The sequence below is a fragment of the Dendrobates tinctorius genome, unplaced genomic scaffold (assembly GCF_039654945.1).
Source record: "Dendrobates tinctorius isolate UK_male_01 unplaced genomic scaffold, ASM3965494v1 ptg000251l, whole genome shotgun sequence".
NCBI lineage: Eukaryota > Metazoa > Chordata > Amphibia > Anura > Dendrobatidae > Dendrobates > Dendrobates tinctorius.
In genome coordinates, this window is record NW_027361918.1 from 11913615 (window position 1) to 11929047 (window position 15433).

General features: G+C 40.8%; 6 non-coding genes across 6 annotated transcripts; 3 read left to right on the top strand and 3 right to left on the bottom strand.

Annotated features, from left to right (window-relative positions):
* Nucleotides 1–2616: 2616 nt before the first annotated feature.
* On the top strand, nucleotides 2617–2690 carry TRNAN-GUU (transfer RNA asparagine (anticodon GUU)). The gene has a single exon. It is a non-coding gene; the product is annotated as a tRNA-Asn (tRNA).
* Nucleotides 2691–3107: 417 nt separating this feature from the next.
* On the bottom strand, nucleotides 3108–3180 carry TRNAA-AGC (transfer RNA alanine (anticodon AGC)). Its single transcript has one exon. It is a non-coding gene; the product is annotated as a tRNA-Ala (tRNA).
* Nucleotides 3181–9161: 5981 nt separating this feature from the next.
* On the top strand, nucleotides 9162–9235 carry TRNAN-GUU (transfer RNA asparagine (anticodon GUU)). The gene has a single exon. It is a non-coding gene; the product is annotated as a tRNA-Asn (tRNA).
* Nucleotides 9236–9652: 417 nt separating this feature from the next.
* Nucleotides 9653–9725, bottom strand: TRNAA-AGC (transfer RNA alanine (anticodon AGC)). The gene has a single exon. It is a non-coding gene; the product is annotated as a tRNA-Ala (tRNA).
* A 4038-nt stretch (nucleotides 9726–13763) lies between these two features.
* TRNAN-GUU (transfer RNA asparagine (anticodon GUU)) lies at nucleotides 13764–13837 on the top strand. The gene has a single exon. It is a non-coding gene; the product is annotated as a tRNA-Asn (tRNA).
* A 417-nt stretch (nucleotides 13838–14254) lies between these two features.
* On the bottom strand, nucleotides 14255–14327 carry TRNAA-AGC (transfer RNA alanine (anticodon AGC)). Its single transcript has one exon. It is a non-coding gene; the product is annotated as a tRNA-Ala (tRNA).
* Between the last annotated feature and the right edge of the window lie 1106 nt (nucleotides 14328–15433).

Genomic DNA, 15433 nt, shown 5'->3' on the forward strand with positions numbered 1-15433 from the left:
TTCGATCCATCGACCTCTGGGTTATGGGCCCAGCACGCTTCCGCTGCGCCACTCTGCTTGTGTTAACAGATGTACAGAGTAAAATTCTAATGACTGTTTGTGTTCAGGTCGATGACATGTAAATTTTCAGCCATTAAAATATTTGTTGGCGACTAGAGTACTCCTGGGGTTCTGCAATTGTTTCTTTGTTTTTTTTTGCTTTCTTGTGTCATATTATTGTTGAAAATCATTAGAGGAAATGGTGTCTGACCATTGTTTAAGGTTCCGGTTAAAACTGGTGGGTGCGTCCGGCTGTTAGACGAAAGTTCGGCAGGCGTTTGTGTCTCTGTGGCGCAATCGGTTAGCGCGTTCGGCTGTTAACCGAAAGGTTGTTGGTTCGAGTCCACCCAGGGACGTTGGTTCCTTTTGCTTGGGTAGCATGCTACAGTTGAAGACGTTTTCACATTGGTGCTCAGCATCTCCATAAAGTAAAAGCACTGTTGCTGCCTAAGATTTGAATTCACAAGGCAAACTGGAGAAAAAACTTTCCGGTTGTGTTTCTGTCTACATGTCCAGAAAGAGCATAGCTGTCTGGTATTTGCCAGAAGGTTGAAAACATCTGATAGAATACACAAAACTTCCTTCGAGCCGGAATTGAACCAGCGACCTAAGGATTGCTAATTTAGATCTACAGTCCTCCGCTCTACCAGCTGAGCTATCGAAGGCTTGATTTAGCCATTGTTGAAAGTCTTCAAGGTTTGGACGTGTGTGCCACGAGCAGGTGGCAAAAACAATTCACTCGGCCAACTGAAAAAGGAATCCAAAGATTGTATTGGAGAATGCGGGCATCGATCCCGCTACCTCTCGCATGCTAAGCGAGCGCTCTACCACTTGAGCTAATCCCCCATGCCCGACGAACGCCATTATCAGTTTCACGCCACACCATGTCACAGTTTACTTATAGTCAAATGTGCCATTGAGTGCTTTTTTTTTTTTTTTTTTAAGTACAGATTCCTTTCTCCCATATTTGAAGAACATCTACGGAGTTCACAATGTGAATTATGGCCTACAAATACAGTCGGGCAATTTTCTAGCAAACCATTTCTATGTATGTAGAGAACCAGACTGGGGGAGTAAAAAAAACTTACCTAGTTTGTAGAAAAAAGTTGTAATGCAGCACAATCCCAAGCAAAAAGATTGACCTTTTATGGTTTGGTTTGAATATAGAAAATGCTGAGAGGTCGCGAATCTCCTTCTGGTCCTTTGGCACGAGTTGTACTGGGATTTAGGATTTTGACTAGTGTTTTTGATCCGAGACACGTTTGCTGTTGACAGAAAAGTTCAGTTGATATGCAATGATGAAGTTTATAAATCACAACTATTTAGCAGAGGTTGGTTTCGATCCATCGACCGCTGGGTTTCACAATGTGAATTATGGCCTACAAATACAGTCGGGCAATTTTCTAGCAAACCATTTCTATGTATGTAGAGAACCAGACTGGGGGAGTAAAAAAAACTTACCTAGTTTGTAGAAAAAAGTTGTAATGCAGCACAATCCCAAGCAAAAAGATTGACCTTTTATGGTTTGGTTTGAATATAGAAAATGCTGAGAGGTCGCGAATCTCCTTCTGGTCCTTTGGCACGAGTTGTACTGGGATTTAGGATTTTGACTAGTGTTTTTGATCCGAGACACGTTTGCTGTTGACAGAAAAGTTCAGTTGATATGCAATGATGAAGTTTATAAAACACAACTATTTAGCAGAGGTTGGTTTCGATCCATCGACCGCTGGGTTTCACAATGTGAATTATGGCCTACAAATACAGTCGAGCAATTTTCTAGTAAACCATTTCTCTGTATATAGAGAACCAAACTGGGGGAATGAAAAAAAACTTACCTAGTTTGTAGAAAAAAGTTGTAATGCAGCACAATCCCAAGCGAAAAGATTGATCTTTTATGGTTTGGTTTGAATATAGAAAATGCTGAGAGGTCGCGAATCTCCTTCTGGTCCTTTGGCACGAGTTGTACTGGGATTTAGGATTTTGACTAGTGTTTTTGATCCGAGACACGTTTGCTGTTGACAGAAAAGTTCAGTTGATATGCAATGATGAAGTTTATAAAACACAACTATTTAGCAGAGGTTGGTTTCAATCCATTGACCGCTGGGTTTCACAATGTGAATTATGGTCTACAAATACAGTCGAGCAATTTTCTAGCAAACCATTTCTCTGTATATAGAGAACCAAAATGGGGAAGTGAAAAAAAACTTAGCTAGTTTGTAGAAAAAGATGCAATGCAGCACAATTTAGCAGAGGATGGTTTCAATCCATCGACCTCTGGGTTATGGGCCCAGCACGCTTCCGCTGCGCCACTCTGCTTGTGTTAACAGATGTACAGAGTAAAATTCTAATGACTGTTTGTGTTCAGGTCGATGACATGTAAATTTTCAGCCATTACATATTTGTTGGCGACTAGAGTACTCCTGGGGTTCTGCAATTGTTTCTTTGTTTTTTTTGCTTTCTTGTGTCATATTATTGTTGAAAATCATTAGAGGAAATGGTGTCTGACCATTGTTTAAGGTTCCGGTTAAAACTGGTGGGTGCGTCCGGCTGTTAGACGAAAGTTCGGCAGGCGTTTGTGTCTCTGTGGCGCAATCGGTTAGCGCGTTCGGCTGTTAACCGAAAGGTTGGTGGTTCGAGTCCACCCAGGGACGTTGGTTCCTTTTGCTTGGGTAGCATGCTACAGTTGAAGACGTTTTCACATTGGTGCTCAGCATCTCCATAAAGTAAAAGCACTGTTGCTGCCTAAGATTTGAATTCACAAGGCAAACTGGAGAAAAAACTTTCCGGTTGTGTTTCTGTCTACATGTCCAGAAAGAGCATAGCTGTCTGGTATTTGCCAGAAGGTTGAAAACATCTGATAGAATACACAAAACTTCCTTCGAGCCGGAATTGAACCAGCGACCTAAGGATTGCTAATTTAGATCTACAGTCCTCCGCTCTACCAGCTGAGCTATCGAAGGCTTGATTTAGCCATTGTTGAAAGTCTTCAAGGTTTGGACGTGTGTGCCACGAGCAGGTGGCAAAAACAATTCACTCGGCCAACTGAAAAAGGAATCCAAAGATTGTATTGGAGAATGCGGGGATCGATCCCGCTACCTCTCGCATGCTAAGCGAGCGCTCAACCACTTGAGCTAATCCCCCATGCCCGATGAACGCCATTATCAGTTTCACACCACACCATGTCACAGTTTACTTATAGTCAAATGTGCCATTGAGTGCTTTTTTTTTTTTTTTTTTTTTTTTTTTTTAAGTACAGATTCCTTTCTCCCATATTTGAAGAACATCTACGGAGTTCACAATGTGAATTATGGCCTACAAATACAGTCGGGCAATTTTCTAGCAAACCATTTCTATGTATGTAGAGAACCAGACTGGGGGAGTAAAAAAAACTTACCTAGTTTGTAGAAAAAAGTTGTAATGCAGCACAATCCCAAGCAAAAAGATTGACCTTTTATGGTTTGGTTTGAATATAGAAAATGCTGAGAGGTCGCGAATCTCCTTCTGGTCCTTTGGCACGAGTTGTACTGGGATTTAGGATTTTGACTAGTGTTTTTGATCCGAGACACGTTTGCTGTTGACAGAAAAGTTCAGTTGATATGCAATGATGAAGTTTATAAATCACAACTATTTAGCAGAGGTTGGTTTCGATCCATCGACCGCTGGGTTTCACAATGTGAATTATGGCCTACAAATACAGTCGGGCAATTTTCTAGCAAACCATTTCTATGTATGTAGAGAACCAGACTGGGGGAGTAAAAAAAACTTACCTAGTTTGTAGAAAAAAGTTGTAATGCAGCACAATCCCAAGCAAAAAGATTGACCTTTTATGGTTTGGTTTGAATATAGAAAATGCTGAGAGGTCGCGAATCTCCTTCTGGTCCTTTGGCACGAGTTGTACTGGGATTTAGGATTTTGACTAGTGTTTTTGATCCGAGACACGTTTGCTGTTGACAGAAAAGTTCAGTTGATATGCAATGATGAAGTTTATAAAACACAACTATTTAGCAGAGGTTGGTTTCGATCCATCGACCGCTGGGTTTCACAATGTGAATTATGGCCTACAAATACAGTCGAGCAATTTTCTAGTAAACCATTTCTCTGTATATAGAGAACCAAACTGGGGGAATGAAAAAAAACTTACCTAGTTTGTAGAAAAAAGTTGTAATGCAGCACAATCCCAAGCGAAAAGATTGATCTTTTATGGTTTGGTTTGAATATAGAAAATGCTGAGAGGTCGCGAATCTCCTTCTGGTCCTTTGGCACGAGTTGTACTGGGATTTAGGATTTTGACTAGTGTTTTTGATCCGAGACACGTTTGCTGTTGACAGAAAAGTTCAGTTGATATGCAATGATGAAGTTTATAAAACACAACTATTTAGCAGAGGTTGGTTTCAATCCATTGACCGCTGGGTTTCACAATGTGAATTATGGTCTACAAATACAGTCGAGCAATTTTCTAGCAAACCATTTCTCTGTATATAGAGAACCAAAATGGGGAAGTGAAAAAAAACTTAGCTAGTTTGTAGAAAAAGATGCAATGCAGCACAATTTAGCAGAGGATGGTTTCGATCCATCGACCTCTGGGTTATGGGCCCAGCACGCTTCCGCTGCGCCACTCTGCTTGTGTTAACAGATGTACAGAGTAAAATTCTAATGACTGTTTGTGTTCAGGTCGATGACATGTAAATTTTCAGCCATTACATATTTGTTGGCGACTAGAGTACTCCTGGGGTTCTGCAATTGTTTCTTTGTTTTTTTTTGCTTTCTTGTGTCATATTATTGTTGAAAATCATTAGAGGAAATGGTGTCTGACCATTGTTTAAGGTTCCGGTTAAAACTGGTGGGTGCGTCCGGCTGTTAGACGAAAGTTCGGCAGGGGTTTGTGTCTCTGTGGCGCAATCGGTTAGCGCGTTCGGCTGTTAACCGAAAGGTTGTTGGTTCGAGTCCACCCAGGGACGTTGGTTCCTTTTGCTTGGGTAGCATGCTACAGTTGAAGACGTTTTCACATTGGTGCTCAGCATCTCCATAAAGTAAAAGCACTGTTGCTGCCTAAGATTTGAATTCACAAGGCAAACTGGAGAAAAAACTTTCCGGTTGTGTTTCTGTCTACATGTCCAGAAAGAGCATAGCTGTCTGGTATTTGCCAGAAGGTTGAAAACATCTGATAGAATACACAAAACTTCCTTCGAGCCGGAATTGAACCAGCGACCTAAGGATTGCTAATTTAGATCTACAGTCCTCCGCTCTACCAGCTGAGCTATCGAAGGCTTGATTTAGCCATTGTTGAAAGTCTTCAAGGTTTGGACGTGTGTGCCACGAGCAGGTGGCAAAAACAATTCACTCGGCCAACTGAAAAAGGAATCCAAAGATTGTATTGGAGAATGCGGGCATCGATCCCGCTACCTCTCGCATGCTAAGCGAACGCTCTACCACTTGAGCTAATCCCCCATGCCCGACGAACGCCATTATCAGTTTCACGCCACACCATGTCACAGTTTACTTATAGTCAAATGTGCCATTGAGTGCTTTTTTTTTTTTTTTTTTTTTTTTTTTTAAGTACAGATTCCTTTCTCCCATATTTGAAGAACATCTACGGAGTTCACAATGTGAATTATGGCCTACAAATACAGTCGGGCAATTTTCTAGCAAACCATTTCTATGTATGTAGAGAACCAGACTGGGGGAGTAAAAAAAACTTACCTAGTTTGTAGAAAAAAGTTGTAATGCAGCACAATCCCAAGCAAAAAGATTGACCTTTTATGGTTTGGTTTGAATATAGAAAATGCTGAGAGGTCGCGAATCTCCTTCTGGTCCTTTGGCACGAGTTGTACTGGGATTTAGGATTTTGACTAGTGTTTTTGATCCGAGACACGTTTGCTGTTGACAGAAAAGTTCAGTTGATATGCAATGATGAAGTTTATAAATCACAACTATTTAGCAGAGGTTGGTTTCGATCCATCGACCGCTGGGTTTCACAATGTGAATTATGGCCTACAAATACAGTCGGGCAATTTTCTAGCAAACCATTTCTATGTATGTAGAGAACCAGACTGGGGGAGTAAAAAAAACTTACCTAGTTTGTAGAAAAAAGTTGTAATGCAGCACAATCCCAAGCAAAAAGATTGACCTTTTATGGTTTGGTTTGAATATAGAAAATGCTGAGAGGTCGCGAATCTCCTTCTGGTCCTTTGGCACGAGTTGTACTGGGATTTAGGATTTTGACTAGTGTTTTTGATCCGAGACACGTTTGCTGTTGACAGAAAAGTTCAGTTGATATGCAATGATGAAGTTTATAAAACACAACTATTTAGCAGAGGTTGGTTTCGATCCATCGACCGCTGGGTTTCACAATGTGAATTATGGCCTACAAATACAGTCGAGCAATTTTCTAGTAAACCATTTCTCTGTATATAGAGAACCAAACTGGGGGAATGAAAAAAAACTTACCTAGTTTGTAGAAAAAAGTTGTAATGCAGCACAATCCCAAGCGAAAAGATTGATCTTTTATGGTTTGGTTTGAATATAGAAAATGCTGAGAGGTCGCGAATCTCCTTCTGGTCCTTTGGCACGAGTTGTACTGGGATTTAGGATTTTGACTAGTGTTTTTGATCCGAGACACGTTTGCTGTTGACAGAAAAGTTCAGTTGATATGCAATGATGAAGTTTATAAAACACAACTATTTAGCAGAGGTTGGTTTCAATCCATTGACCGCTGGGTTTCACAATGTGAATTATGGTCTACAAATACAGTCGAGCAATTTTCTAGCAAACCATTTCTCTGTATATAGAGAACCAAAATGGGGAAGTGAAAAAAAACTTAGCTAGTTTGTAGAAAAAGATGCAATGCAGCACAATTTAGCAGAGGATGGTTTCGATCCATCGACCTCTGGGTTATGGGCCCAGCACGCTTCTGCTGCGCCACTCTGCTTGTGTTAACAGATGTACAGAGTAAAATTCTAATGACTGTTTGTGTTCAGGTCGATGACATGTAAATTTTCAGCCATTACATATTTGTTGGCGACTAGAGTACTCCTGGGGTTCTGCAATTGTTTCTTTGTTTTTTTTTGCTTTCTTGTGTCATATTATTGTTGAAAATCATTAGAGGAAATGGTGTCTGACCATTGTTTAAGGTTCCGGTTAAAACTGGTGGGTGCGTCCGGCTGTTAGACGAAAGTTCGGCAGGCGTTTGTGTCTCTGTGGCGCAATCGGTTAGCGCGTTCGGCTGTTAACCGAAAGGTTGTTGGTTCGAGTCCACCCAGGGACGTTGGTTCCTTTTGCTTGGGTAGCATGCTACAGTTGAAGACGTTTTCACATTGGTGCTCAGCATCTCCATAAAGTAAAAGCACTGTTGCTGCCTAAGATTTGAATTCACAAGGCAAACTGGAGAAAAAACTTTCCGGTTGTGTTTCTGTCTACATGTCCAGAAAGAGCATAGCTGTCTGGTATTTGCCAGAAGGTTGAAAACATCTGATAGAATACACAAAACTTCCTTCGAGCCGGACTTGAACCAGCGACCTAAGGATTGCTAATTTAGATCTACAGTCCTCCGCTCTACCAGCTGAGCTATCGAAGGCTTGATTTAGCCATTGTTGAAAGTCTTCAAGGTTTGGACGTGTGTGCCACGAGCAGGTGGCAAAAACAATTCACTCGGCCAACTGAAAAAGGAATCCAAAGATTGTATTGGAGAATGCGGGCATCGATCCCGCTACCTCTCGCATGCTAAGCGAACGCTCTACCACTTGAGCTAATCCCCCATGCCCGACGAACGCCATTATCAGTTTCACGCCACACCATGTCACAGTTTACTTATAGTCAAATGTGCCATTGAGTGCTTTTTTTTTTTTTTTTTTTTTTTTTTTTAAGTACAGATTCCTTTCTCCCATATTTGAAGAACATCTACGGAGTTCACAATGTGAATTATGGCCTACAAATACAGTCGGGCAATTTTCTAGCAAACCATTTCTATGTATGTAGAGAACCAGACTGGGGGAGTAAAAAAAACTTACCTAGTTTGTAGAAAAAAGTTGTAATGCAGCACAATCCCAAGCAAAAAGATTGACCTTTTATGGTTTGGTTTGAATATAGAAAATGCTGAGAGGTCGCGAATCTCCTTCTGGTCCTTTGGCACGAGTTGTACTGGGATTTAGGATTTTGACTAGTGTTTTTGATCCGAGACACGTTTGCTGTTGACAGAAAAGTTCAGTTGATATGCAATGATGAAGTTTATAAAACACAACTATTTAGCAGAGGTTGGTTTCGATCCATCGACCGCTGGGTTTCACAATGTGAATTATGGCCTACAAATACAGTCGAGCAATTTTCTAGTAAACCATTTCTCTGTATATAGAGAACCAAACTGGGGGAATGAAAAAAAACTTACCTAGTTTGTAGAAAAAAGTTGTAATGCAGCACAATCCCAAGCGAAAAGATTGATCTTTTATGGTTTGGTTTGAATATAGAAAATGCTGAGAGGTCGCGAATCTCCTTCTGGTCCTTTGGCACGAGTTGTACTGGGATTTAGGATTTTGACTAGTGTTTTTGATCCGAGACACGTTTGCTGTTGACAGAAAAGTTCAGTTGATATGCAATGATGAAGTTTATAAAACACAACTATTTAGCAGAGGTTGGTTTCAATCCATTGACCGCTGGGTTTCACAATGTGAATTATGGTCTACAAATACAGTCGAGCAATTTTCTAGCAAACCATTTCTCTGTATATAGAGAACCAAAATGGGGAAGTGAAAAAAAACTTAGCTAGTTTGTAGAAAAAGATGCAATGCAGCACAATTTAGCAGAGGATGGTTTCAATCCATCGACCTCTGGGTTATGGGCCCAGCACGCTTCCGCTGCGCCACTCTGCTTGTGTTAACAGATGTACAGAGTAAAATTCTAATGACTGTTTGTGTTCAGGTCGATGACATGTAAATTTTCAGCCATTACATATTTGTTGGCGACTAGAGTACTCCTGGGGTTCTGCAATTGTTTCTTTGTTTTTTTTGCTTTCTTGTGTCATATTATTGTTGAAAATCATTAGAGGAAATGGTGTCTGACCATTGTTTAAGGTTCCGGTTAAAACTGGTGGGTGCGTCCGGCTGTTAGACGTAAGTTCGGCAGGCGTTTGTGTCTCTGTGGCGCAATCGGTTAGCGCGTTCGGCTGTTAACCGAAAGGTTGGTGGTTCGAGTCCACCCAGGGACGTTGGTTCCTTTTGCTTGGGTAGCATGCTACAGTTGAAGACGTTTTCACATTGGTGCTCAGCATCTCCATAAAGTAAAAGCACTGTTGCTGCCTAAGATTTGAATTCACAAGGCAAACTGGAGAAAAAACTTTCCGGTTGTGTTTCTGTCTACATGTCCAGAAAGAGCATAGCTGTCTGGTATTTGCCAGAAGGTTGAAAACATCTGATAGAATACACAAAACTTCCTTCGAGCCGGAATTGAACCAGCGACCTAAGGATTGCTAATTTAGATCTACAGTCCTCCGCTCTACCAGCTGAGCTATCGAAGGCTTGATTTAGCCATTGTTGAAAGTCTTCAAGGTTTGGACGTGTGTGCCACGAGCAGGTGGCAAAAACAATTCACTCGGCCAACTGAAAAAGGAATCCAAAGATTGTATTGGAGAATGCGGGGATCGATCCCGCTACCTCTCGCATGCTAAGCGAGCGCTCAACCACTTGAGCTAATCCCCCATGCCCGACGAACGCCATTATCAGTTTCACACCACACCATGTCACAGTTTACTTATAGTCAAATGTGCCATTGAGTGCTTTTTTTTTTTTTTTTTTTTTTTTTTTTAAGTACAGATTCCTTTCTCCCATATTTGAAGAACATCTACGGAGTTCACAATGTGAATTATGGCCTACAAATACAGTCGGGCAATTTTCTAGCAAACCATTTCTATGTATGTAGAGAACCAGACTGGGGGAGTAAAAAAAACTTACCTAGTTTGTAGAAAAAAGTTGTAATGCAGCACAATCCCAAGCAAAAAGATTGACCTTTTATGGTTTGGTTTGAATATAGAAAATGCTGAGAGGTCGCGAATCTCCTTCTGGTCCTTTGGCACGAGTTGTACTGGGATTTAGGATTTTGACTAGTGTTTTTGATCCGAGACACGTTTGCTGTTGACAGAAAAGTTCAGTTGATATGCAATGATGAAGTTTATAAATCACAACTATTTAGCAGAGGTTGGTTTCGATCCATCGACCGCTGGGTTTCACAATGTGAATTATGGCCTACAAATACAGTCGGGCAATTTTCTAGCAAACCATTTCTATGTATGTAGAGAACCAGACTGGGGGAGTAAAAAAAACTTACCTAGTTTGTAGAAAAAAGTTGTAATGCAGCACAATCCCAAGCAAAAAGATTGACCTTTTATGGTTTGGTTTGAATATAGAAAATGCTGAGAGGTCGCGAATCTCCTTCTGGTCCTTTGGCACGAGTTGTACTGGGATTTAGGATTTTGACTAGTGTTTTTGATCCGAGACACGTTTGCTGTTGACAGAAAAGTTCAGTTGATATGCAATGATGAAGTTTATAAAACACAACTATTTAGCAGAGGTTGGTTTCGATCCATCGACCGCTGGGTTTCACAATGTGAATTATGGCCTACAAATACAGTCGAGCAATTTTCTAGTAAACCATTTCTCTGTATATAGAGAACCAAACTGGGGGAATGAAAAAAAACTTACCTAGTTTGTAGAAAAAAGTTGTAATGCAGCACAATCCCAAGCGAAAAGATTGATCTTTTATGGTTTGGTTTGAATATAGAAAATGCTGAGAGGTCGCGAATCTCCTTCTGGTCCTTTGGCACGAGTTGTACTGGGATTTAGGATTTTGACTAGTGTTTTTGATCCGAGACACGTTTGCTGTTGACAGAAAAGTTCAGTTGATATGCAATGATGAAGTTTATAAAACACAACTATTTAGCAGAGGTTGGTTTCAATCCATTGACCGCTGGGTTTCACAATGTGAATTATGGTCTACAAATACAGTCGAGCAATTTTCTAGCAAACCATTTCTCTGTATATAGAGAACCAAAATGGGGAAGTGAAAAAAAACTTAGCTAGTTTGTAGAAAAAGATGCAATGCAGCACAATTTAGCAGAGGATGGTTTCGATCCATCGACCTCTGGGTGATGGGCCCAGCACGCTTCCGCTGCGCCACTCTGCTTGTGTTAACAGATGTACAGAGTAAAATTCTAATGACTGTTTGTGTTCAGGTCGATGACATGTAAATTTTCAGCCATTAAAATATTTGTTGGCGACTAGAGTACTCCTGGGGTTCTGCAATTGTTTCTTTGTTTTTTTTTGCTTTCTTGTGTCATATTATTGTTGAAAATCATTAGAGGAAATGGTGTCTGACCATTGTTTAAGGTTCCGGTTAAAACTGGTGGGTGCGTCCGGCTGTTAGACGAAAGTTCGGCAGGCGTTTGTGTCTCTGTGGCGCAATCGGTTAGCGCGTTCGGCTGTTAACCGAAAGGTTGTTGGTTCGAGTCCACCCAGGGACGTTGGTTCCTTTTGCTTGGGTAGCATGCTACAGTTGAAGACGTTTTCACATTGGTGCTCAGCATCTCCATAAAGTAAAAGCACTGTTGCTGCCTAAGATTTGAATTCACAAGGCAAACTGGAGAAAAAACTTTCCGGTTGTGTTTCTGTCTACATGTCCAGAAAGAGCATAGCTGTCTGGTATTTGCCAGAAGGTTGAAAACATCTGATAGAATACACAAAACTTCCTTCGAGCCGGAATTGAACCAGCGACCTAAGGATTGCTAATTTAGATCTACAGTCCTCCGCTCTACCAGCTGAGCTATCGAAGGCTTGATTTAGCCATTGTTGAAAGTCTTCAAGGTTTGGACGTGTGTGCCACGAGCAGGTGGCAAAAACAATTCACTCGGCCAACTGAAAAAGGAATCCAAAGATTGTATTGGAGAATGCGGGCATCGATCCCGCTACCTCTCGCATGCTAAGCGAGCGCTCTACCACTTGAGCTAATCCCCCATGCCCGACGAACGCCATTATCAGTTTCACGCCACACCATGTCACAGTTTACTTATAGTCAAATGTGCCATTGAGTGCTTTTTTTTTTTTTTTTTTAAGTACAGATTCCTTTCTCCCATATTTGAAGAACATCTACGGAGTTCACAATGTGAATTATGGCCTACAAATACAGTCGGGCAATTTTCTAGCAAACCATTTCTATGTATGTAGAGAACCAGACTGGGGGAGTAAAAAAAACTTACCTAGTTTGTAGAAAAAAGTTGTAATGCAGCACAATCCCAAGCAAAAAGATTGACCTTTTATGGTTTGGTTTGAATATAGAAAATGCTGAGAGGTCGCGAATCTCCTTCTGGTCCTTTGGCACGAGTTGTACTGGGATTTAGGATTTTGACTAGTGTTTTTGATCCGAGACACGTTTGCTGTTGACAGAAAAGTTCAGTTGATATGCAATGATGAAGTTTATAAATCACAACTATTTAGCAGAGGTTGGTTTCGATCCATCGACCGCTGGGTTTCACAATGTGAATTATGGCCTACAAATACAGTCGGGCAATTTTCTAGCAAACCATTTCTATGTATGTAGAGAACCAGACTGGGGGAGTAAAAAAAACTTACCTAGTTTGTAGAAAAAAGTTGTAATGCAGCACAATCCCAAGCAAAAAGATTGACCTTTTATGGTTTGGTTTGAATATAGAAAATGCTGAGAGGTCGCGAATCTCCTTCTGGTCCTTTGGCACGAGTTGTACTGGGATTTAGGATTTTGACTAGTGTTTTTGATCCGAGACACGTTTGCTGTTGACAGAAAAGTTCAGTTGATATGCAATGATGAAGTTTATAAAACACAACTATTTAGCAGAGGTTGGTTTCGATCCATCGACCGCTGGGTTTCACAATGTGAATTATGGCCTACAAATACAGTCGAGCAATTTTCTAGTAAACCATTTCTCTGTATATAGAGAACCAAACTGGGGGAATGAAAAAAAACTTACCTAGTTTGTAGAAAAAAGTTGTAATGCAGCACAATCCCAAGCGAAAAGATTGATCTTTTATGGTTTGGTTTGAATATAGAAAATGCTGAGAGGTCGCGAATCTCCTTCTGGTCCTTTGGCACGAGTTGTACTGGGATTTAGGATTTTGACTAGTGTTTTTGATCCGAGACACGTTTGCTGTTGACAGAAAAGTTCAGTTGATATGCAATGATGAAGTTTATAAAACACAACTATTTAGCAGAGGTTGGTTTCAATCCATTGACCGCTGGGTTTCACAATGTGAATTATGGTCTACAAATACAGTCGAGCAATTTTCTAGCAAACCATTTCTCTGTATATAGAGAACCAAAATGGGGAAGTGAAAAAAAACTTAGCTAGTTTGTAGAAAAAGATGCAATGCAGCACAATTTAGCAGAGGATGGTTTCAATCCATCGACCTCTGGGTTATGGGCCCAGCACGCTTCCGCTGCGCCACTCTGCTTGTGTTAACAGATGTACAGAGTAAAATTCTAATGACTGTTTGTGTTCAGGTCGATGACATGTAAATTTTCAGCCATTACATATTTGTTGGCGACTAGAGTACTCCTGGGGTTCTGCAATTGTTTCTTTGTTTTTTTTGCTTTCTTGTGTCATATTATTGTTGAAAATCATTAGAGGAAATGGTGTCTGACCATTGTTTAAGGTTCCGGTTAAAACTGGTGGGTGCGTCCGGCTGTTAGACGAAAGTTCGGCAGGCGTTTGTGTCTCTGTGGCGCAATCGGTTAGCGCGTTCGGCTGTTAACCGAAAGGTTGGTGGTTCGAGTCCACCCAGGGACGTTGGTTCCTTTTGCTTGGGTAGCATGCTACAGTTGAAGACGTTTTCACATTGGTGCTCAGCATCTCCATAAAGTAAAAGCACTGTTGCTGCCTAAGATTTGAATTCACAAGGCAAACTGGAGAAAAAACTTTCCGGTTGTGTTTCTGTCTACATGTCCAGAAAGAGCATAGCTGTCTGGTATTTGCCAGAAGGTTGAAAACATCTGATAGAATACACAAAACTTCCTTCGAGCCGGAATTGAACCAGCGACCTAAGGATTGCTAATTTAGATCTACAGTCCTCCGCTCTACCAGCTGAGCTATCGAAGGCTTGATTTAGCCATTGTTGAAAGTCTTCAAGGTTTGGACGTGTGTGCCACGAGCAGGTGGCAAAAACAATTCACTCGGCCAACTGAAAAAGGAATCCAAAGATTGTATTGGAGAATGCGGGGATCGATCCCGCTACCTCTCGCATGCTAAGCGAGCGCTCAACCACTTGAGCTAATCCCCCATGCCCGACGAACGCCATTATCAGTTTCACACCACACCATGTCACAGTTTACTTATAGTCAAATGTGCCATTGAGTGCTTTTTTTTTTTTTTTTTTTTTTTTTTTTAAGTACAGATTCCTTTCTCCCATATTTGAAGAACATCTACGGAGTTCACAATGTGAATTATGGCCTACAAATACAGTCGGGCAATTTTCTAGCAAACCATTTCTATGTATGTAGAGAACCAGACTGGGGGAGTAAAAAAAACTTACCTAGTTTGTAGAAAAAAGTTGTAATGCAGCACAATCCCAAGCAAAAAGATTGACCTTTTATGGTTTGGTTTGAATATAGAAAATGCTGAGAGGTCGCGAATCTCCTTCTGGTCCTTTGGCACGAGTTGTACTGGGATTTAGGATTTTGACTAGTGTTTTTGATCCGAGACACGTTTGCTGTTGACAGAAAAGTTCAGTTGATATGCAATGATGAAGTTTATAAATCACAACTATTTAGCAGAGGTTGGTTTCGATCCATCGACCGCTGGGTTTCACAATGTGAATTATGGCCTACAAATACAGTCGGGCAATTTTCTAGCAAACCATTTCTATGTATGTAGAGAACCAGACTGGGGGAGTAAAAAAAACTTACCTAGTTTGTAGAAAAAAGTTGTAATGCAGCACAATCCCAAGCAAAAAGATTGACCTTTTATGGTTTGGTTTGAATATAGAAAATGCTGAGAGGTCGCGAATCTCCTTCTGGTCCTTTGGCACGAGTTGTACTGGGATTTAGGATTTTGACTAGTGTTTTTGATCCGAGACACGTTTGCTGTTGACAGAAAAGTTCAGTTGATATGCAATGATGAAGTTTATAAAACACAACTATTTAGCAGAGGTTGGTTTCGATCCATCGACCGCTGGGTTTCACAATGTGAATTATGGCCTACAAATACAGTCGAGCAATTTTCTAGTAAACCATTTCTCTGTATATAGAGAACCAAACTGGGGGAATGAAAAAAAACTTACCTAGTTTGTAGAAAAAAGTTGTAATGCAGCACAATCCCAAGCGAAAAGATTGATCTTTTATGGTTTGGTTTGAATATAGAAAATGCTGAGAGGTCGCGAATCTCCTT